Source organism: Puma concolor, chromosome B4 (assembly GCF_028749965.1).
Source record: "Puma concolor isolate L17-30 chromosome B4, mPumCon1.1.hap2, whole genome shotgun sequence".
NCBI classification, from domain to species: domain Eukaryota; kingdom Metazoa; phylum Chordata; class Mammalia; order Carnivora; family Felidae; genus Puma; species Puma concolor.
In genome coordinates this window covers 125664911-125690194 of record NC_141673.1, presented here as the reverse complement: position 1 = coordinate 125690194, position 25284 = coordinate 125664911, and the positions used below count along the sequence as shown (strand labels likewise).

The 25284-nt window shown below is 38.8% G+C and overlaps 1 long non-coding RNA gene across 1 annotated transcript in view; it reads left to right on the top strand.

The window, feature by feature from the left end:
- The window catches only part of LOC147579490 (uncharacterized), a 35146-nt gene that overhangs the window by 8390 nt on the left and 1472 nt on the right, over positions 1-25284 (top strand). The window contains exon 3 of the long non-coding RNA XR_015253180.1: positions 17719-17800. This is a non-coding gene — a long non-coding RNA (uncharacterized LOC147579490). The remainder of the gene's footprint in view (positions 1-17718; positions 17801-25284) is intronic.

The window sequence follows — 25284 nt, the reverse complement described above, 5'->3', positions numbered from 1 at the left end:
ACCACACCTGTTAGCGCAGCTATTATCAAAAAAATTACAAAAGACAACAAATGTTGGCAAGGATGTGTAAAAATTAAACCCCTTGTACACTGCTGGTGGAAATGCACAGTGATACAGAAGCTGTGGAAAACAGTATGGAGATTCCACATGTTCATGCTTTTCATTGGTGATTTTGTCATTACAGTGATCTCCAAGGATAGTGCCCTAGTGCTGGCCAGTGTACCTAAGTGCAAGGAAGCATAATGTGTTTTACAGAGAAAATACACGTGTTAGATAAGCTTCCTTCAGGCATGAATTCTAGTGCTATTGGCTGTGAGTTCAATGTTAATGATTCAACAATATGTGTAACAATATATGTATTGTTTAAAGCCTCCCCCCAACAAAAAACGGGGGGGGGGGCTTTAAACAGAAATACACGTAGAACAAGATAGTCTGTTGATTGGTTGAGACTCATAGGACCCATATCCTGAGGTTTGCTTAGAAGCAATGGTTCAGTCTTCATTAATTCAGTGTTCACAATGACTTTACACAACATAACTATAGTGAATAGTGGGAATTAACTATATATAATATGTTACCAAAGGAAGCTTAGGGTGTTTGAAAGATGTATTCACTGCAGAGTATCGTGTCACATGAAGTCACTTGGAATCAGTCAGAAAGAAATCTAGACTGAGCAGACCAGTCTGATATAGTAGGTCAAGTCTTTTGTTTTCAAATGATTATTTCAAAAGAGGTGGTCAAAAGAGCCTACAGTCTTATTTGAATAATAGTAATGCATGGAAGTCACATGTAAAGGTGACTCTGTATAGGTCATGAAATTGAAAAGGGCTTTGGAAACTACTTCTTTGTCTGAAGATCTGACAACAGCTTATGGGATGCCATTGCCCCCTGGATTTTCATTGACTGGATGGAGTTGTTGGGCTTTTCCTTTTCCTGGATATCAGTCCTATGTCTTAACTGCTGCATAATCTTATATGATAAGCAATTTGACCATGCCTCATTGTAAAACTCGAGGTGATATATGCAATTACTTCTTCAAATGCAATTGAGGAACATACAGATTAGAAGGTCCTTTGTAAAAGAAAACTATGATTATTTTTTTGAAAGTGGAAATTTGCTTTTAAACCAGTGTGTCATTAATATTTAATCTGAAAAATGAATTTACTATGCCCTTTAAAGGTGACATATGACAACATTAAGTTCTTGGTTTTAAGAATCGAAATTTTGAAATGCGTGTATTTGCGTCAGAAATTTTAGCACACTAGAATATACCATGAATAGAAGACACCAGTGATTATTGTTATGTCATTATCACAATTAAGAACTTCATTTGTGCCTCTTAAACTTATAATAGCATGGGGAGGCGAGTGGTGCACAAAAATTATGTTTTAAATGAAACTGTGAATCAAGGAGATTATGAGCCCTCTCTGGTACAGCACTGACAAAACTCTAGCAGTGAACAAACTTTCTAAAAAAAATTTATGGAGCAAATTGGTAGTTGTACTTAGGTAGAAAGTGAATGAGAGAGCAGTCAGGGCCTTTAACAGATGATTTTTGGTTTTGCTATCCAGTATCCATTTATTTTTTGAGCGGACAAATATTCCATTTTTCTTCTGGAGAATCATACATTCCTCTCTAGAAAAAAGTCCACTGTACATTCCTTTACACGAAATACTTTACTCCTAGTCCCCAAAGTTGTTGGGTTGTTCTCACACTGACTTTTTTTTAAATACCAGCCGGGTGTCCTATAGTTCAGTTCAGTTGTGATGCTATCTGTGAGGGTTAGTGTCGGATCCCACAAGTTAAGGGCTCAGTCTCAAAAGGCTGCCCCAACTTGCAATGCCAATTTCAAGTCTCAGGTTGTTATCTGTACTTCTGACCAACTGGCTATAAATGGAAAATCTTGTGAACCATGGACTTGGTAATTTGCTAGAATGGCTCACGGAACTCAGGGAAATATTTACTGAGAGGTTAGTAGTTTATTATAAAGGATATGATAAAGAATACAGATGAGTGGCCAGATGAAGAGATAACATAGGCTAAGGTCCAAAAGGGTCTGAGGCACACATGCAGCTCCCTCCAGGCATGTGGATTTGTTTATTAAGCAGGCAGCTTTCTGAGCTCAGTACCTTGGGGATTTTTATGGAGGCTTCATTATGTAGACACGATTCATTAAACTCAACTTCCTTCCCTCCTCCTCTCTCTGGAAATGGAAGGTAGAGCTAAAAGTCCCAAGCTTCTAATAATGGAGTGGCCTCTGGTGACGAGCACCCACACAAGAGCCCACTGAGAGTCACCTTATTAGAACAAAAGACACTTCTTTTGAGGAAAAAAAAGTTTAATGTTTACTCTTGAGAGAGAGATTGAGAATGAGCAGGGGAGGGGCAGAGAGAGAGGGAGACGGAGAATCCAAAGCAGGCTCCAGGCTCCAAGCTGTCAGCATAGAGCCCAACCTGGGGCTCAAAATCCGTGATCTGTAAGATCGTGACCTGAGCTGAAGTTGGGCACCTAACCAACTGAGCCACCCAGGTACTCTGAATTCTTTATTTTTAATGTTTATTTATTTATTTTGGGAGAAAGAGAGTGCAAGTGGGGGAGGTGCAGTGAGAGAAGGAGGGAGAGAATCGCAAGCAGTTTCTGTGCTGTCAGCGCAGAGCCTGATGCTGGGGCTCAGTATCATAAACCGTGAGATCATGACCTGAGCCAAAACCAAGATTCAGATGATGGGATGCTTGCATGGGGCTCTGTGCTGACAGCTCAGAGCTTGGAACCTGCTTTGGATTCTGTCTCCCTCTCTCTCTGTCCCTCCCCGACTGGTGTGCATTCTCTCTCTCTGTCTCTCTCTCTCTCTCTCTCTCAAAAATAAATAAACGTAAAACAATTAGAAAAAAAGATTCAGTTGCTTAACTGACTGAGCCACCCAGGCATCCCTAGAACAAAAGACACTTGTAACACCAAAGAAATCCCAAGAGATTTAGGAATTCTGTATCACTTAAGAAATTACAAGGGTTTTAGGAGTTTTGTGTCAGAAAACAGGACCAAGAACAAAATATTAGCAGGAACCTGGGGCAGAGACCAATATATATATTTCTTATTATTTCACACTCCCATTCTTAGTCTGTGTACTGAATTGGCAGACCTGTAACTCAGTCTTGGCCCCCTCAAGCAACACATTCACCTGCCACAAGGATTAGTTTAATGATGGGCTTGAGACCAACCAGAGCCAAGGGCATGTCTGCTGGGACTGTTGGGGGGAGGGAAGCATGTGCTTTCTTTGCTAAATGTGGCCCCTTGCTGTCAGGAAGGGTGCATACCTGGCTCTCTTAACTATACAATCTGAGAATGAAGTCAACACAAAGAAGGCGTTGCTGAGAGAAGGAAACTGAATCCTATGAGAGCGTTTCACACTTTGGACTGGACTTTTCAGCTATATAAATAATAACTTCCTTTTTTTTAAAAAAATGCTGATTTTACTCAGGGTTTTTACTCTTAAAACTAAACTATATTTAACCATTGCAAGTTTCAAATTTCAGGATCAGTGAATGCTTTAGCATTAAAACTCCCATTTTACCTTCTTTAGCATAATACAGAAACAAGTGGGCAGTGATTTATTTTTGAAGGAGGAATACACTAAGAATCCTTCCTGACCTTGTGAGAAGTTTAACCTCTGGCCAATCAAGGCTCGTTACACACAGACTGTTACCAAGGAGATGCTCAACCAGTACTTCAATATTAGCTTTAACAGTTTTTCTGCCAAAGCTATCTACACATTCAATGCAATCCCAATCAAAATTGCACCAGCATTCTTCTCGAAACTAGAACAAGCAATCCTAAAATTCATATGGAACCACAAAAGGCCCCGAATAGCCAAAGTAATTTTGAAGAAGAAGACCAAAGCAGGAGGCATCACAATCCCAGACTTTAGCCTCTACTACAAAGCTGTCATCATCAAGACAGCATGGTATTGGCAGAAAAACAGACACATAGACCAATGGAATAGAATAGAAACCCCAGAACTAGACCCACAAACGTATGGCCAACTAATCTTTGACAAAGCAGGAAAGAACATCCAATGGAAAAAAGACAGTCTCTTTAACAAATGGTGCTGGGAGAACTGGACAGCAACATGCAGAAGGTTGAAACTAGACCACTTTCTCACACCATTCACAAAAATAAACTCCAAATGGATAAAGGACCTGAATGTGAGACAGGAAACCATCAAAACCTTAGAGGAGAAAGCAGGAAAAGACCTCTCTGACCTCAGCCGTAGCAATCTCTTACTCGACACATCCCCAAAGGCAAGGGAATTAAAAGCAAAAGTGAATTACTGGGACCTTATGAAGATAAAAAGCTTCTGCACAGCAAAGGAAACAACCAACAAAACTAAAAGGCAACCAACGGAATGGGAAAAGATATTTGCAAATGACATATCGGACAAAGGGCTAGTATCCAAAATCTATAAAGAGCTCACCAAACTCCACACCCGAAAAGCAAATAACCCAGTGAAGAAATGGGCAGAAAACATGAATAGACACTTCTCTAAAGAAGACATCCGGATGGCCAACAGGCACATGAAAAGATGTTCAGCGTCACTCCTTATCAGGGAAATACAAATCAAAACCACACTCAGGTATCACCTCACGCCAGTCAGAGTGGCCAAAATGAACAAATCAGGAGACTATAGATGCTGGAGAGGGTGTGGAGAAACGGGAACCCTCTTGCACTGTTGGTGGGAATGCAAATTGGTGCAGCCGCTCTGGAAAGCAGTGTGGAGGTTCCTCAGAAAATTAAAAATAGACCTACCCTATGACCCAGCAATAGCACTGCTAGGAATTTATCCAAGGGACACAGGAGTACTGATGCATAGGGGCACTTGTACCCCAATGTTCATAGCAGCACTCTCAACAATAGCCAAATAATGGAAAGAGCCTAAATGTCCATCAACTGATGAATGGATAAAGAAATTGTGGTTTATATACACAATGGAGTACTACGTGGCAATGAGAAAAAATGAAATATGGCCTTTTGTAGCAACGTGGATGGAACTGGAGAGTGTGATGCTAAGTGAAATAAGCCATACAGAGAAAGACAGATACCATATGGTTTCACTCTTATGTGGATCCTGAGAAACTTAAGAGAAACCCATGGGGGAGGGGAACAAAAAAAAAAAAAAAGAGGTTAGAGTGGGAGAGAGCCAAAGCATAAGAGACTGTTGAGAACTGAGAACAAACTAAGGGTTGATGGGGGGTGGGAGGGAGGAGAGGGTGGGTGATGGGTATTGAGGAGGGCACCTTTTGGGATGAGCACTGGGTGTTGTATGGAAACCAATTTGACAATAAATTTCATATATAAAAAAAAAAACAAAAAAAACAAAAAACAGTTTTTCTGGTTGTTTAAATTTCTATTTAAGGCTGAAAATATTTTACATAAAGTACAGTACTTCTTACCTTGTTTTAGAATATTTTGACTGCAAATGCACATCAGATGCATTTCCATTGTATTTTAAAAAATTCTTTGCTATTTTGAGAAAAAATGTTGATATCTCCATTCATTAAAGGTTAAAAAAGGATGGGGCGCCTGGGTGGCGCAGTGGGACTTCAGCCAGGTCACGATCTCGCGGTCCGTGAGTTCGAGCCCCGCGTCAGGCTCTGGGCTGATGGCTCAGAGCCTGGAGCCTGTTTCCGATTCTGTGTCTCCCTCTCTCTCTGCCCCTCCCCCGTTCATGCTCTGTCTCTCTCTGTCCCAAAAATAAATAAACGTTGAAAAAAAAATTAAAAAAAAAAAAGGTTAAAAAAGGTTGATTGATTTAGCCATAAAATATATAGGCCAAATTCACATGATCATCTCTAGAATATAGCATTAGTTGTCTCAGTGGGGAAGGTTCAGATATAATTGCTCGTGGGTTCTAAGAGGCTTTATATAAGAAAGGTGAAACATATGTACCATAAAAGAGTTCAGGAGCAACTCTGCCAAATTGGTTCTGCTTTTTCAGCTTTAGTATCTGTAAGAAGGATGTAATGTAGCATTAGGTAATCTTCCTGGTAGGGCATATCCTTTATAGTTGGGTAACCAATCAAAATGACTGAATCGATACATCCAGATCTTATTTGATAAAGATGACAAGCATACTTGTGCCTTTGAGAGACATTTTGTAAATGTGACCTTTAATGTGAAAAAGGAAATTGGGCATCTTTGATTTTGGAGTTCACCTTGTCATAAAGCCGTCAGGGTTGTCTCTATATCATTAGTTTTAGCACAAGATTCATTTTCAAAATGTAACTCTATAAATTCAGCAAAAGAAAAATATGTCTTAAAAGTCACTTAGAATGTGGGCAAATTCAGGAAATGGGAACTACTTGGTATCCAGGGAACCATCTCCTTCCTAAAAGATCATTCTATTATGCAATTCACAGACATTTGTCAGCTTTTAAGGATATGAGTCTTCTTAAAGGTTGGAGTACAGAGATAAAGATTAGCCACATTACACCAACAGAAATATAAGGACAATGCCTAAATGGTTCCTGAAAAACAACCTGTTAACTCAGCAAATGTGAACTCTGGAAAAAGTCTCAAGGAAAAAAAAATGAATCCACTGGTGTATTTCTTTACACATTCGTAATTCTTCACCAGTGGAATGAGATAAATTATAACTATGGACACATGGACACAGAATAAATAATAGAATTGGGAGAGAACATAGAAAGAATTTGGCCCAGCTTCTCGTCTTAGAGACGGGAAATGAAGCTCGTTTGAAAGACTGAAAACTATGGAAAGAACTTTAAGCATTTAAATTATTCTCTTTACTTCTTTTATTTAAATTTAATATTTTACGTTAGAGAAATAGCTGGACATAATTTAAAAGTCAAGTAGTACCATGAGGATTCTAATTTTAAAAAGCAGCTCCCTGTCCCCATCCTCTGGTAATATTGTTCATATGATAGTATTGATAATATGTAAATATTATCGACAAGTGAACTACACTGCACTCAGTGATAATATTTGCTTTGATGTACAGTCTTGTTTTCCTTGGAAGATGCTGCCTTTTTTGTGTGTTTGGCCTCTCAAGTCAATCAGACGCAACTCCCGCCGGTTCCCTTGGGGATATCAGTCCTGGAGATTAGAGACTTCTACCTGTTTCCTCTAATGCTGATTGCTGCTCTCTAGATCTACGCCACGTGTCACGTACGAGGTGATGACATTGCGCTCCTCTCGTGTAGACTACTGCTTCCTGGCTCCCATGTGTTCTTCCTTCTCGGTTGTTCTGCTTTTGGTAAAGCATATCTTTTCCATGCTTCTTGAGAAGAGTTACTTTGGAAGCAAAGTTTTTGTGACCTTGTTTGAAAATATCCTTATTCTCCCCTTAACTTTGAGTGTTTAGGACCACACAGATTCTAGGTTAAAAAATTATTTTTACTTCGTAATTTTAAAGCAGTGATAGAATGACTTTTACTGTCTAGGGTTGTCAGGGAGACGTTTCATGCCATTGCAGTTTCCAATCCTGTGTGTGTGTGTGTGTGTGTGTGTGTGTGTGTGTGTGTGTGTGTGTTTATTTTCTTCTAAAGACATATAGGATTCATTTATATCTATAGTACACTGAAAATTCCTTCCTTCCTTTCTTCCTTCCTTCTCTCTTTTCTCTCTTTCTCTCTCTCCCTCTCTCTTTTTCATTTTGTTAACACATCCTTATATAGTTACCCTTTTCTGGGAGGGGCTGGTGAGAGCATTTAAAGTTTATTCTTTTACCCTTCAATACAAGACCATATTTGCTGTACAATAGATTGGCAGAAATTACTCATTTTATAACTGGAAGCTTGTACCTTTTGACCACCTTTATTCTTAGTCTATGTGTCACCTTAAAGCTGAAGGGAACCTCTTGTTGGCAGCTTTCTGTGGATCTTTTTAATCTATTCAGTCATCCTAGGCCTTTTGATTGGAGAATTTTAATCCATTTACATTCAAAGTAATTACTGATGGATAAGATCTTACTATTGCCTTTTTGTTAATTTTTTTCTGACTGTTTTACAGATACTTTGTTCCTTGCTTCCTCTTTTGCTGTGTTTCTTATGATTGATGATATTGTGGTGGTATGCTTTGACACCTGTATTATTATCTTTTGTATTTCTACTAAAGGCTGTTCCTTTACAGTGACCAGGAGACTTACATAAAATACCTTAGAACATCCCATTTTTAAGCTGATAATAAATTTATAGAATACGTACATTTTTATCCCCCCCCTCACATTTTAGGTTATTGATGTTATAATTTGTATCTTATTTATATTGTGTTTCTAATAACAAACTATTGTTGCTAGTTTATTTTTATTATTTTTTAACTCCTAAATTAGAGTTTACAGTGGTTCACATACTACCATTACAATATTAGAGAACCTGAGTTTGATTACATTTACCTTTACTGATGAGTTATACACACGCATATGTTTTTATAACATTAATTAGCCTCTGTTCATTTCCACTGTAGAATATTCTTTGGCATTTTTTGTGCAGCTGGTCCAGGGGTGATGAACTTCCTTAGATTTTGTTTGTTTGGTAAATTCTTTATTTCTACTTCATTTCTAAAGGACAGCTTTGCCAGATATAATAGTTTTGGTTGAGTTTTGTTTGTTTGAGAATTTGAATATATCTTCCATGTCTCCTGGCCTGCAAAATTCCCACTGTGAGACTGCTGATAACATTGGGGAGGGGAGGCGGCTCCCTTGTTTGTGACGAATTGCTTTTCTACTGTTGCTTTCAAAATTCTTTCTTCATCTTTGGTTTTTAACAACTTAATTATAATGTGTCTCAGTATAGAACTTTTCAAGTTCAACTTATTTGGGCTCCTTTTAGCCTCATGCATGTGGATGTCCATTTTTCACCCAAAATTTGGAAAAATTTTGTCCATTATTTATTTAAATATGCTTTCTGTCCCTTTCTCTTCTGCATAATCCATATAATTCAGATAATGTCAAAAGATCTGTCTTCAACTTCACTGATTCTTTCTTCTTCGAGTCTGATATTGAAACTGCCTATGGAATTCTTTTCTTATTGAATAAATTTGGCATGTAACATTATGTAAATTTAAGGTTCATAGTGCGTTATTTTGATACATTTATATATTGTAATAAAGTTGCTGTTTTACTCTATTGAATTTTTTAGTTCAACTATTATAGTCTTCATCTCAGATTGTTTTTGTGGTTTCTGCTTCTTTGTTGGACTTCTCATTTTGTTCATGCATTGTTTTCCTAATTTTGCTTAATTGCCTTTTTGTTGTAGTTCAATGAACTTCTTTAAGAGAATTATTCTGAATTTAGTTTTTCAAAGAGTTTATAGATCCATATTTCTTTAGGATCAGTCATTGAACTTTATTAGTTACCTTTATGTGTCATGTTTACTTGATTCTTTATGATCCTTGTATATGCATTGGTATCTGTACATTTAAATAAGTGGTCTCCTCTTCCAGACTTTATAGGTTCGTTTCAGCAGGGAAAGATCTTTACCAGTAGGTCAGCTTGGCATACTGGATGGTACATCTGGTAGTATCTGTGAACAGGTGAGTCTTGCTTTTGGGGTCTCTAGTTGGGTAAGGTCACTGACTGTGCTCTAATTGTGAGGGGTTGAGGGGTGCCTGTAGGTGGCCTCTTTGGTTTAGTGAGCCTGCTGACTGGGTTCTGTTTTCAAGTGGGTCTTTTGGGTTGATCGCTGATTGAGTGGGCCTGCTGGCTATTTACCACAACCAGATGGGGCCTTTGGTAGGTTCCATAATCTCCTCTGGTTGGGTAGGTTTTTAGGCCATGTTCTCTGGCAGGGTGGTGCCACTAGTTGTGTTCCACAGTGGGCAGGACTGAGTGCCATGATCTACAATCACTTCTAGGTGGGTGGAGTCTTAGGGTGTATTCCTTGACTGGATGGTCCTACTGGCATGACTTGATGTTCAGATATAGCCTCAGGCTGTGCCCTAACAGTATTCAGGGTAAGCTTTGCAATTGAGTAGGCCATTCCTTGTGTTTTGTCTTTGGTAAAGGTCACTGTTCAGTCTCTCTGTTTGGGGAGGGCCTTTAAATATACCCCACAGATGAGTGGGGCTGGAGACTGTGTTAAGAAATTGGGCAGATGTTTCTGATTCTGTGTCTCCCTCTCTCTCTGCTCCTCCCCCGTTCATGCTCTGTCTCTCTCTGTCCCAAAAATAAATAAACGTTGAAAAAAAAAATTAAAAAAAAAAAAAAGAAATTGGGCAGAGCCATATGTTAGGCTCTGCTGCTTGTTGAGATTGTAAGCTAGTCTCCAAGGCTACACCACAAACACAGGTGTTCAGAATGAAGACAACATGGGGGAGGCCAATAATGGGCTTGTAACCAAAGTGAAAAATAATCCTGTGTTGATATAAGCCGTGGAATCTTGGGGTGGTCTGTTAGGATCATGTAATGTAATAAAAGCTGAGTGATGCGGAGTTCTATTTTATCATCTGGATGTAGTCTGGAAGTATGACCCTTTTTTAATAAATGTTAGTACCTTTTTTTTAAAAAAAGTTTATTTGTTTATTTTGAGAGAGATAGATAAAGATCGTGTGTAGTGAGGAGGGGCAGAGAAGGAAAGAATCCCAAGCAGGTTCTGCGCTGTCTACATGCAGCCTGATGTGGGGCTCGATCTCAGAAACCACGAGATCATGACCTGAACTGAAATCAAGAGTCAGATGCTTAACCAACTGAGCCACCCAGGTGCCCCAAAATGTTAGTTCCTTTTTTTTTTTTTTTTTTAACGTATATTTATTTTTTTGGGACAGAGAGAGACAGAGCATGAACGGGGGAGGGGCAGAGAGAGAGGGAGACACAGAATCAGAAACAGGCTCCAGGCTCTGAGCCATCAGCCCAGAGCCCGACGCGGGGCTCGAACTCACGGACTGCGAGATCGTGACCTGGCTGAAGTCGGACGCTTAACCGACTGCGCCACCCACGCACCCCTGTTAGTTCCTTTTTAAAAGTAGAAGCTAAATACATACTTTTGATTGAATTGACACTTTATAAATTACATCACTTTTAGTGGGTTTGGTTCTAAGTAAGAGAAGACCATCTCAAACTTGCCTGAACAGTGAAGATAGTTCACTGGTTATATATCAGTAAATATAAAGGTAAGAGTCTCTGAGCCTGGTTTGATATAGTGGCTCTTTCAGTTCATCAGCTATTGAGTTCATCTATGTCTCTTTGTACTGCCTTTGACAGTGTCGGCTTTATTCTTTTTTTTTTATTGAAATTTTTTTTAATGTTTATTTTTGAGAGAGACAGAGAGCAAGCAGGGGAGGGGCAGAGAGAGAGGGAGACATAGAATCTGAAGCAGGCTCCAGGCTCTGAGCTGTGAGCACAGAGCCTAAAGCAGGGCTCAAACCCACAGACCACGAGATCATGACCTGAGCTGAAGTTGGACACTAACTGACACTTAACCAAGCCACCCAGGCACCCCATGTCAGCTTTATTCTTATTTTTTTCTTATTTAAGTAATGATGTCAACCATTCCCAGGGATAGATGTTTTCTGGTCAACATTAGGGAGAGAGAAGTTCCCTTCTAGAAAATCTCTCATAAGGGTGCGTAAACATCCTTTTTAGAAGCCACAATAAATTTCTTGCATCTTAGTGATAGGAAGTCAGTCACCTATGTATTTCTGAATCAATAATTGTAACCTATTCACCTCAGTCTCAGGCACAGATTGAACCTCTTGAGCCACATGTGGTTAAGCCATCCTGGAAGGGCTGGGAAGGTGAGTTTGCCCAAAGGAATGAATACTTAGATGTGCTGGACAAAATTACAATGAACACCACACATTAACTCAGCTTTTTTTTTTTTTTCTTTTTACTTCAATCCTTGTACATAAATATGTGACACAGTGTATCAGATGATTTGTGTTTCTGATCTTTGCTGAATATTCCTATACATTTAGCCTAACCCAAGAGAACCCAATGATGAAATGATGATTGGTGAGCACACAGCCCATTTCACTTGGCTGTTAGATTCATCCAATCCGGTTTTGTAAATTATCATCTGACAAGCTCCTTACCACACTCAACATGGTCAAATATGCCAAATCTTTCATGTGTTTCCAAATTTTCTGCTTTCATGCTCTCCCTTTCCCTTGATCTCTCCCTCTCTCTCTCTGTCTCTCTCTGATGTATAGATATATCTACACGTACTCTCTCTCAAAGAGTGAAATGCTTAAAGTGTGTTAAGTCTTGTGTGTCTGCTTCCTTTTTTTTTTGTTCTCACAAGCACAAAATTCATCTTGTTTCCTTGAAAATATCTTCATGCTTTTCAAGATTCATTTCATGGCATATTAGATTTCTGGGAAAGTAGTTGGTCTAACATTAAACCTCAAAATAAAAAATCTTCATAATTTTTTTTTTTAATTTTTTTTTCAACGTTTTTTATTTATTTTTGGGACAGAGAGAGCATGAACGGGGGAGGGGCAGAGAGAGAGGGAGACACAGAATCGGAAACAGGCTCCAGGCTCCGAGCCATCAGCCCAGAGCCTGACGCGGGTCTCGAACTCACGGACCGCGAGATCGTGACCTGGCTGAAGTCGGACGCTTAACTGACTGCGCCACCCAGGCGCCCCAAAAATCTTCATAATTTTAATGAAACATTCTTGATTTTATCTTCTTTCGTGGAATATAGCAAGAGTAATGTAAATACTTAAGCTTGTTGTAGCCTTATTTTCTTGTAACTATTAATGGGCATTTGAAGCATAATACCAATTTGGCCATGCAAATCCATTTAAAATCTTGATTTTTCTTCTTCCTTATTTATCTAATTCTCAGAGAGGGTCTAAAGATTTTGCTGAGACACCATTTCACTTTGAATAATTTATAATCAATGTGATTTTTCTGGTTGTGCTAGATGACTGATCATTTATTTATTACATGTCTGGGTGTCTTATATGTCAAAATAGAATTTTAATGGGCATTAAATCAATTAGAATACATTTGACAATCATTGCAGATTAACTGTATGTGGAGGTCTAAACCTTCTTTATTTTGATAAATGAGTGCTGAGAAGTACAGCATGGGAAACTGCTGAGAATCCTGTTAAAATGAAGGAAAACATTACAGTAAGAATTTTTCTACTCTGATTTTATAAAGCAGTCCCTTTAATGCGTCCTAGATTTTGTAAAGTTCCTATTTGGTAAAGGAATGAATGGACCACAAACCAGCAGTTTCTTAGTGAAAATGCCTGCGCAATACTTCATGTAAATCAATCTGTAATTAATATTTGCATTTTAAATAAAATGTATGTGTTGTAAGGGAGCTGCATTGATTTTCCAATCATAATACTGTAAACTTATTAGTTGGTTGTCTTCCTCTTTTCAACCCTGCTTTCACGGTGAATCCATCAAAAAGATGCCCGGGGGAAATCAAAGATGGTGAAACCCAAGTACGGAGCTCAGCAGTAAAGAGAATAGCAGTTCAAGTGCTTGGCTAAAAATGAAGTTTTTGATTGATGCAGTCACATATTTTTCAGTATTAATCGGGACCAAAGCCAGCATGGCCAAAGGAAGCATTTGTCTACAGTGGGAAATAGGGGACTTGCCCTGTTGCCTAAAATTTTATTATTAGAGCTTTACTCCAGGAAGAGAGGGAGGAGGGAGTGCATATATCCTAAAGGTGTGAAGGGAAAGGCAATTACTTTTGATCAAGCAGAACTAAATTTTAATCCCAGTTGTACCTCTGAGTAGTTTCCTCTAATTTCCGGGCAATTATCTCAGCAATTTAAGACTCAGCTTCACCACTGGAACAAATATCTACTTCATTGGGTAGTGGGGAGAATAATGTTAAATAAATTAACATGTGCAGAAATGATCAGGCACCATGGCTACCACAGGGTAGGGACTGGGTGAGTGCCTGGGTCCTTGCCTGCCTTCCTTCTTTACCCACTCTTTCTCTACTCTTTTTTCTCCCAAAAGGAAGTGGGACAGCCCCTGAGCTTAATGTAGTCATGATTTAGTCGAGGACTGGCTCAAAATGGGACATCTTGTTCTCAAATTTACAGTGAAATGTGGAAGGTGTCCTATTTCTTAAACATTAGGATATAGGCTTCTCATGTGACAAAACGGTTTTAAGAATTAGGCAAATTATTATACACAAAACCCTAGGGGGAAAAAATAACCCTAAACATACACAAAACCTTAAAAAAAAAGCAGCAGCACTTTGGAATCAGAGACATCTGAACTCAAATATCATGAGTTCTAGAGTTGTGGTAACAGTTTCCTCTTCTTGAGATTGTGATGACAAATGTGTGTGGGGTCATATGTGTGGATTTATGCAGCACTGAGCTTGGCACTTAGTAGGTGCTCAGCGGATTTTGTATCTGGGGACCCCATTATCACAAATAAAGTGGAGCTAGTTGAACTGTGTCAGATGTTAATCCAGTAACTGTCAGCTGAAAGAATTTCGAAAAGTTGGCTGCGTGCAGGTCTTGCTTGGCGTATCCCTGAGCTACAGCTGTCACTGATAATTGCTTAACAGCTCAGTTAGCACGATGGCAAGTTGTGGCTTTCAGGAGACTCGTGTATTTGGGAAGAGACTTCAAATCATTTCAGAGAATGTACTTGAATTTCAATGAATTCCAAGAGGTGTGTCAAGCACTTTGATGACCTTGGGTTTAAACTTCCGTCCAAATTATTTGATGTAACTGTTCTCCCTTTGTAAAAAAAAAAAAAGTTTCATACAGGATGTAATGAATCATTTTGACAGTCAAAACACACAGTGGCAATTGTATTATGTGTTCCACAAGTCAGGAAAGCAATGACTTTATTGCGGCACTTAAAATATCTAATGCTAGACATAACCATTAAATTAGTTTCAAATGTTTTAAATTCAGAATGTATAGAATATGATTGGCCATGCTTAAAAACTTAGCTGCTGCCAGCAACTGATATATAAATTTAACAGCTGGGACCAAGTTCGGGATTATAGGTGAGGTGGTTAAAATATGCATATAGAAAGGGTATTAGCAGTGGCTGTGAAATTAGCTTTGGCCTTGATGTGGCATATTGAGGGGAAGGGCCTTTCTTGAGCCTGTAGAAGGACTTAATACCTTTTTCTCCTCCTTGTAGTTAAGTTTTCAATATCCCTCATGAATAATTATACTCAGGAGGATAAACCTGTGGCAAAGACTGGGGCTGTTTCAAATGTTTCATGATTTTGCCCATAGGTTTACTGCTTACAGTCTCCAAGATATAAGCATAGATCTTTCTGTTGAAATAGATTCTTCGTTCTGCCCTGATAGACCCTGCACTTCCGAGTCAGAGTTCAGGAGAATTGAATGAAAATTTTCATATCCTTCTGCCCCTGCTGCTTAAAGTACAGTGCAGGGGTTCTAGAACTGTAGGGGTATCACCTGGAAGGCTTGTTAAACTAGATTGCTGGGTCTCATCTCCAGAGGCTAGGGTAGGCCTGGGGAATCTTGTGTTTTTGTAAAGTTTCCAGGTGAGACTCTTGTTGTTGGTATGAGGATCACACTTTGAGAACCAGTGGTACAGAGCAAGTGCTTCGGGTGGGAATGCTTTATGTTACAAATAATAAAACCCCTGACTTCAGTGGTTCAAACAATAGAAATTATCCTGTGGAAGAAGAAATCCAGAAACCTAAAGTCCCAGAGTTGGTTCCTTGGCACAGGGTCTTCAAGGGCCCACACTCTGTTACTCCTGCCTTGACGGTGATTGTTGGTTATGTCTTCCTGATATCACTGCCACCTCTAACTGGGCAGCTGTCGCGGCCCTAAGCATTAGGTACCAGCACAATAGCCCTCAGGAGCAGAAAAATGGAGGGATAGAAGATACATTTTAGTATCTACTGCGGGAACACTCTTGGCCAAAAAGGAAGAAGGGGAAAGACTAAAATGAGTGCTAATAAGTAACCAGCAACCATCAAGGGCACGTTTGCAAGTAATGTTAGGAAAAGGTCTTCTAGTTTTGTTCTCCACAAGGTATTTGAAACGACACAAAAGCATTGAGTGCTGATATCATTCTGGTGACTCCCCCCTCCCTCACTGCCTCCATCCCTTCTTGCCTGCTTGCCTTTCTTTCATTTTGGCTTTCTGTCATTCTGAATTCTCTCCGTGATACCCTCTCGCTTCCACTGTCTCTTAATACTGTTTTCATCTAACTTCCTTCTGCCTGTGCACTAGGGATTTAAAGTTGCATTTTGGATGATGAGTAATTGCAGTCTGAAATTTGACAGTCATATGCCTTTTCTTTGCGTTTCATGGACCAGAGTTGGATTTCCTTTCTCTTTCATGCCTTTCTAGATTTCCCACTTTCACTCTCCTTTTGGGAGGAGCTTTTAGACCAGACAGGGAATACTTTGCTTTGCTTTGTAGAGTTCTACTCTTAAGCACTGGAAAGCCCTAAAGCCTTGTAGACCTGATGTTGAGGCTTTAGGGGGAACCATGATGGATCTTTAGAACCCCCAGGATTTCACCTTACCCTCTTAGGATAAGCGCACCCCCAAATGTCCTCTTCTTGTGGCCTTTCCCATTTCCATAAGAAATAGCCCTGTACCTCTTATAGTTGTCAGGGCAATGTGTGGGAATCATTCTTGACTTCAGAAATAATTTTTTAGCATAGTTGGGCAGCTTTAACTTAAGAATATGCTCCCATTGTGACCATTTCTCACAACTTTCATAGTTACAACATTGGTACAAGCCAACATCCTCTTATCTAGGTTTTCTCTCATGTGGATGTTCTCCCTGCTCCCACCTTGGCCTTAAATTTATTCCCAACATAGGAGCAAGAATGTTTCTATTAAAATGTAAATAAGATCATGACACTACTCTGTTTAAATCCCTTCAATGGTTTCACATCTCATTACAAGTAATAGCCAACATTGTTCCAATGGCCTGCAAGGTTCCTTAATGATCTACTCCCCTCCCTACCTTGCTATCCTTTGAACATGCCAGGGAGGCTCCCACTTTGTTGCATTTGCTTTTCCTGTTGTCTCTCATGACCTGTTTCTTACTTTTTTTCCCCCTAGGCCTGCCTCAAATGTCACCTCCTTGCTGGGTCCTTCATCACTCTATTAAAATTCTATTACCAGCCCTTCTTACTTGCTGTTTTCCCTCTCTGTCCACTCTTCCTTTAGAGCACTTATGACCACCTGTTATGCTTTATCTTTTATTTATTGCTTATTTATTTCCTATTTTATTTATTTTTTAATCTTCCTCTGCTACAATGGGACCTCCATGACAGTAGCAATGTTTCTGATGTTAATTGCTCTATTATCAGAGGAACACCTAGTATGTAGAAATCACTAAGAAATATTTGTTGCATGAATGAGTGAATCATCATCTAAAAACCTTGTTTTTAAAAATATTGTTCAAGACCTATAATGCTGTTAGTTCAACTCCTTTTGAGAATAGAGACTGTGGGAAAAAAATCACTTGTCAGATATTTACTAAAATGTTGATCATTTAAGGCATGAGATATAAGGAGGTTTATCTTAATTAGAAGTAAGGAATTCTTGGAAGAAGCAGTCCAGGAAATGTTTCTGGGCTAAGGGTAGACATATCGGCAGAGGAAGAGAATTCTCTTGCCAGAGAGTAAGCAGGTATAGTTGTTCATAAAGAGAACATTTGAATTCTCTGGTTCCTAGTCACAGCAGCCAATGAAGCTACGAAGCTTAGCCCTGCAATGTCTCTAAGAGAAGCAATATTGGTGTTTTTTGTTTTTGTTTTTTTTCAGGGTAATTCTTCATGGTGAGAGATTGCCCAGTACATTTCAGGATATTTAGATTCCTCAGTCTCAGGCCAGCAAAACTCTGCAGGTACTGTTCGTTGTATATATTTGTCAAAAAGTACCCCACAGCCAAAGCAAAATAAAACAAAAAAAAATATGCCCTAAGGGGATGGTATTGTCCCTTGTAAATAATTGCTGGGTGAGATGTAAAGGTCTCACACCAATATGTCAAGATCAAGATAAATTTTAATGTTGTATGGTGACAGCTACCAAAATTGTGGAGGCTGGCTTGCTGGAAAGAATATTATTCTCCTTGTGGTGACCCCCATCGATACTATTAAGATTCTACATAGATGCCTACTTCTCCATGAAACCACTGAATTCTCTGTATCTGATTCGTACTTTCTTTAAAAAATTTTTTTTATTATCATGTTTATTTATTTTGAGAGAGAGAGAGAGAGAGAGAGAGAGAGTGTGTGAGCAGGGGGGTGGACAGAGAGAGAGGGAGACGGAATCCAAAGCAGGCTCCAGGCTCTGAGCTATCAGCGCAGAGCTCAACATAGGGCTTGAAACCACAATCTATGAGATCATGACCTGAGCCGAAGTCAGACAGTCAACTAACTGAGCCACCCAGGTGCCAAATTATGGAAAGAGCCTATGTGTCCATAGACTGATGAATGGATGAAGATGTGTGTGTGTGTGTGTGTGTGTGTGTGTGTGTGTGTGTGTGTGTGTGTGTATTCTTTAAGGATTTGTTACCACATGAAATTGCCCATTTTAATTGCATATTTTCTTATCTATCTCCTCCTAATAGAGTGTAAACTTGTGAAACCAAAGGCATTTTCTTACCCAGTGCCATATCCCAACATCCAGAAACAGTATCTGGTGCATAGTAGTGGCTCAACAAACATTTTGAACAAATGGATAAAAGCTGTTGGATTAAGAAAATATGAATCATGGGGTGCCTGGTGGTGGCAACCGTAGGTCTCATTTTGCAAGCAGACCAACATGCATCTTGTTAAAATGCACCCCACCTGGCTGGGGACCAAACACTGCCCACAACAGGCAAAGGGAGCCTCTGCAGATGATTGGACTGAAGGGATAAGTGGCCAGGACACAACAGAACATAGGCAAAATACATTGGAGACATTCCCTGAAGTGCCAGGTTTTGGGGAACAGGGAAAACTGCACTATAGGGCATTACAGGAATTCTCCTTCATAAGGCCATTACCTTCAAGAGCAGGAGATGTAGCTGACTTGCCTAACGTACAGCAACAGACACAGGGAGGTAGACAAAATGAGGATACAGAGGAATGTGTCCCAAATGAAAGGACAGGACAATACCACAGCAAGAGACCTAAGTGAAACAGATTTAAGTTATATGCCTGATAAAGAATTCAAAGTAATGATCATAAAGATACTCACTGGTCTTGAGAAAAGAGTGGAGGACATCAGTGAGATCCCTAACAAAGAGCTAAAAAAGAAACAACAAGAGATGAAGAACACAATAAATGAAATTAAAAATACACTTGATGGAATAAATAGTAGGCTAGAGGAAGCAGAGGAATAAATAATGACCTGGAAGACAGAATAATAGAAAGTAATCAAGCTGAGCAGGTGAGATAGAAAAAAAAATGCAAATTGAGAATAGACTTAGGGAACTCAGTGACTTCATCAAGTAAAATAACATTTGCATTATAGGGATCCCAGAAGAAGAAGAGAGAAAAAATGGGTCAGAAATTTTATTTGAAGTAATAATAGGTTAAAAGCTCCCTAATCTAGGGAAGGAAACAGATATCCAGATACAAAAGGCACAGAGATCTTCCCATAAAATCAACCCAAGGAGGGCCTTGCCAAGACACATGGTAATTAAAATGGCAAAACATCGTGATAAAGAAAAAAAAAATAGAAGTAGCAAGAGAAAAGAGGACAGTTACATGCAAGGGGAAGCCCCATAAGGCTATCAGCGAATATTTCAGCAGAAACTTTGTAGGCTAGGAGGGAGTGGCATAATATATTCAAAGTGCTGAAAGGGAAAAATCTTCATTCAGGAATACTCTATGCAGCAAGGCTATCATTCAGAATAGAAGGAGAGGTAAAGAGTTTCTCGAACAAATAAAAACTAAAGGAATTCATGATCACTAAACCAGTCCTAAGAAATATTAAAGGGGACACTGAGAAAGGAAAGACTATAAATGAGAGTATGAAAATTAGGAATGATAAAAAGTAAAAATAAGCATATCTTTAAAAATCAGTAAAGAGGGGCGCCTGGGTGGCTCAGTCGGTTAAGCGTCTGGCTTCGGCTCAGGTCATGATCTCGCGGTCCGTGAGTTCGAGCCCCATGTCGGGCCCTGTGCTGACACAGCTCAGAGTCTGGAGCCTGTTTCAGATTCTGTGTCTCCCTCTCTCTGACCCTCCCCCGTTCATGCTTTGTCTCTCTCTGTCTCAAAAAAATCAATAAACGTTAAAAAAAAAATAAAAAAAAAATCAGTAAAGAGATTCACAAAATAAAAGCCTGTAAATATGACACCATATACCTAAAATGTGTGTTGGGGGGTGGGAAGGAATAAAGAATTGGTTCAAATGTAAGCAACCATCTACTTAATATATCTGCTATATGCAGATGATGTTATATACAAATCTAATGGTAACTGCAAATCAAAAACAAGTGATAGATATGCAAAGAATAAGGAGAAAAGAATCCAAGTATATCACTAAAGAAAGCCAGGAAACCATGAAAGAGAGCAAGAGAAGAAGAATTAAAGGAAATCTATAGCAACATCCACAGAACAAGTGACAACATGGCAATATATGTACATCTGTTAATAATTATTTTGAGGGGCGCCTGGGTGGCGCAGTCGGTTAAGCGTCCGACTTCAGCCAGGTCACGATCTCGCGGTCCGTGAGTTCGAGCCCCGCGTCGGGCTCTGGGCTGATGGCTCAGAGCCTGGAGCCTGTTTCCGATTCTGTGTCTCCCTCTCTCTCTGCCCCTCCCCCGTTCATGCTCTGTCTCTCTCTGTCCCAAAAATAAATAAACGTTGAAAAAAAAATTAAAAAAAAATAATTATTTTGAATGTAAATGGATGTCAGATGAAAGCTGAAGTAGCTATACTTTTATTGGACAAAATAGACTTTAAAACAAAGATTGTAATGAGACAAATAAGGGCACTATATAATAATAAAGGGGACAATCCAACAAGAAGATACAGCAATTATAAATATTTATATCCCCGATAAGAAAGTCCCGAAATACAGAAAACATCCAACAAGCATAAAGAAACTAATCAATAATAATATAATAATAATAAGGGACTTTAATACTCCACTTACATCAATGGACAGATTATCCAAACAGAGAACCAACATGAAGACTGTGGCTTTAAATGACACTCTGGAACAGATGGATGTAATAGATATATTCAGAACATTCCATCCTAATGTAGCAGAATACACATTCTTTTCAAGTGCACATGCAACATTATCCAGAAGAGATCACATATTAGCCCACAAAACAGGTCTCAACAAATTCAGGAAGATCGATGGCCAACAGGTGTATGAAAAGATGCTCAACATCACTCATCATCAGGGAAGTGCAAATCAAAATCAAAGTGAGATATCACCTCACACCTGTCAGAATGACTTAAACCAACAACACAAGAAACAACAGGTGTTGGGAAGGGTGTGGAGAAAGGGGATACTTGCACTATCGGTGGGAATGCAAACTGGTGCAGCCACTGTGAAAAGAGTGTGGAGGATCCTCAAAAAGGTAGAAATAGAGCTACCCTATCATCCGGTAATCACACTAGTTGGTATTTACCAAAAAAACCCACAAAAAAACCAACAAACAAAAAAACTAATTCAAAGGGATACATGCATGCCTATTTTTATTGCAACATTATTTACAATAGCCAAATTATGGAAGCAGTCCAAGTGTCCATTGATAGATGAATGGACAAAGAAGATGTGACACACACACACACACACACACACACACACACACACACACACACACACACTGGAATATTACTCAGCCATAACAAAAGAATGAAATCTTGCCATTTCCAATGACATGGATGGAGCTAGAGAAAATGAGGCTAAGTGAAATAAGTTGGTCAGAGGAAGACAAATACTATATGATTTCACTCATGTGTGGAATTTAAGGAACAAAATATGTGAACAAAGGGAAAACAAAAAGAGAGAGACAAACCAAGAAACGGACTCTTAACTACAAGAGAACAAACTGATGGAGGCCAGAGGGGAGGTAGGTGGGGGAATGGGTGAAATAGGTGAAGGGGATTAAGAGCACACTTATTATGATGAATACTGAGTAATGTAAAGAATTGTGGAACCTCTATGTTGTACACTTGAAACTAATGTAACACTGTATGCTAACAACACGGAATTAAATTTAAAACTCAATAAAAATATCTAAAAAAGAAAACTCAGTGAGAAGATGGATATGAAAGCACTGATGCTTCTTTTTTCCTCTTGCCTCATGATCAACCACTTATATATTTTCTTTTAAAGCTCTTCACTTTACTTGCAACACACCTTATGATTTAGCTATCTGAAAAGGTTAAGCAAACTGTGGCAGGTGATTTCGAAATGGATCTATATTTCTAGAACCGTAGCTGTAATTCTTTAAATGCCAAGGCTAAAACAGCGCGATGATTGTTTTGTCTGAAGGTGACCTTTATCACACTGAAGACGTAGGCAATAGATTTTTCTGTATCTTGTGTAAAAGGTTTGTGATAGCACAGCATTAAGTTCTTTGATGTGTTTAAATCACATTAGTGATAGGTTAAAGGTAGAGTAACAATAGTTTTCAATCAGAAAATTAGGACATGTTATCTGGCAACCATAAGCATATTTATCAAGACAGTAGGATAAAATATTTGAAATTATGACTATTCTGGAAAATCAAATAAGGTATGAACGGATGAGCTTTTATCTAGGTGATTTTAAGGTACATCATTATTTCCATGCCACAGGTTATTTATTTCACCAAGAAGCTTCTTGAAGTTAATTCAGCTTATCTTTGGATATAGATATCCAAATAATGCAGATCTAACTAGATCTTACTATTAATGATAGGACATATAAGGAGTAAGTATTTGGTCATTGTATTTTTATTTTATTTTTCAATTAATTTTATTTTTATCAAATTAATATATGCACTTAATATTAAAATGCCAAGCTTACATTATTGCTTTATTACTTTCACATCCTCATGGCCTTTGAGAAGTCCAGGGCCATTTTGATTCTTTGTATATTGCATGTTTTTTCTTAACTCATTGTAGATAGCCAAATAAAATTTTATGAATGTTATATATGTGTGTACATATACTATATAAATAAACTTTTCATTTTGAAATAATTTTAATATTATAAAAAAGTTGCAAAAATAGTACAAATAATTCTTATCCATCCCTCACACAGATTCCCTAATTTCTAAAATTATTTTCTTGATAATTTGTTCCTTCTGTTTTCTCTCTTCATTCTTTCTGGAACACCTATCTGTGGGATATTCTATGTCCTGGATTAATGCTCAAATTTTTGTATATTTTCTCTCCCATTTTCCCGTTTTGGTAATTCTTGATCTATTTTCTGGTAGATTTTCTTTGTTCTGTCTTTTATCTTATGTTTTTGTCTCAGTTATGTAAATTTTTAATTTCCAAGAGAGTGTTTTGGTTCTCTGATGGTTTCTTTCCTCTAGCATTATGTTCTTATTATTGTTTATTAAATGTATTATCTTAATATCATTGTTAACTCTCTGATGTTATTTTTTTTTATGTTTTCTGTTCCTATGTTACTAGCTATTTCTTAAAAGATGTTTCTGCTTGTTTGACTTGTTCAGTCACTTTCAAGTCAGAGGCTGTATCGATAGGATTTCTGGTAGGTAACAGTTGGCACACTCAAGTGTGGTCTGTTTGTAGGGCTAAGGATTAACAACAAGGAATGGTGAAAAGCAGAGGTTAGCAGCTGCAAAGAGCTGTTACTTCCCTGAGGCCTAAAAGGCAGGGGAGGGAGAAATTATTGGAACCTGGAGAGATCACTAATCATAGTGGTCGCTGGAGAGGAGGGTTGCCTGAAAGTAGCAACTTAAAAAAAATGTCATTTAGCATCACACTCTCCAGTTCCATCCACGTTGCTACAAAAGGCCATTATTTCATTCTTTCTCATTGCCAAGTAGTATTCCATTGTGTATATAAACCACAATTTCTTTATCCATTCATCAGTTGATGGACATTTAGGCTCTTTCCATAATTTGGCTATTGTTGAAAGTGCTGCTATAAACTTTGGGGTACAAGCGCTCCTATGCATCAGCCCTCCTGTATCCCTTGGGTAAATCCCTAGCAGTGCTATTGCTGGGTCATACAGAGAAAGACAGATACCATATGTTTTCACTCTTATGTGGATCCTGAGAACTTAACAGAAGACCATGGGGGAGGGGAAGGGAAAAGGAAAGGAAAAGAGAAGGAGGGAGGCAAACCATAAGAGACTCTTAAAAACTGAGAATAAACTGAGGGTTGATGGGGGGGGTGGGGGGGGAGGGGAAAGAGGGTGATGGGCATTGATGAGGGCACCTGTTGGGATGAGCACTGGGTGTTGTATGGAAACCAATTTGACAATAAATTTCATATTTAAAAAAGTCATTATTAGATTGTTGAATAAATAATATATTGTTTGATAAGGGAATGTTGCTACTGATAACCTGTGGCCCAGGAGGGGGAGAAATCCACTGTTCCTTCACCCGTGATTTGTGGCTGGTGCCTCCCATTCACCTAATTCACACGGGAGGCAGGACTGGGGAGCCTGGATGATACAGTCTGTAGGGCTTGGCTTCCTGAGTCATACTGGAGTGTTTGTGATAGCGGGGTGGTTCTGGAGAGGCAAATGGAGGCTATCTAGCACTGAGCCTTCTTGAAATATTAGTGTTCCTTTGCTCTATTCTCATTTATGGATGATGCAAGTAAACTGCACGTGGAAAGTTTAGAATTTCTTTGAGGTTAGACTTCAGTTTTCCCTGTAACGAATGGAAAGAAAAAGGACTGCCTTTAGGGCAGTGGCCTGACTCTGCTGGGTTAAGGAGAGACCTGAGAGGCTACGATTTATATACCAGCTTTAATGAAGTCCTAATTTTTATTCCTGCAACTCAACTCTGCTTTCCATGGTGTCAGTGTCTCTAATGGCTGAAATTCTCAGGATTTCTGTGAGATGTGTAACCTTCTGTCCTCTTCTCTGTGAAATCATTGAACAATTTCTCCATCTACTTTCTGTCTTTCAAAATTTTGTTGAAATCTCATTTTCACTAGTCTCTTCTTTCCTGATCTCTTTGTGTGTGTGTGTGTGTGTGTGTGTGTGTGTGTGTGTGTATATATATTTGGTTTTTCATTCTTATATTAGTTAGCTCAGGACTCAAAGAGACCATCTGCTATGTTTAACCAAAATTCTTAGATATTTTTATAAGTTGACTCACGGAGAATATAAATTTCATAAATGGACTCAGAAAGGATGGAATAAATTAAGTGGTGATTCATAACAATTTTATTTACTAAATATGTCTGTGAG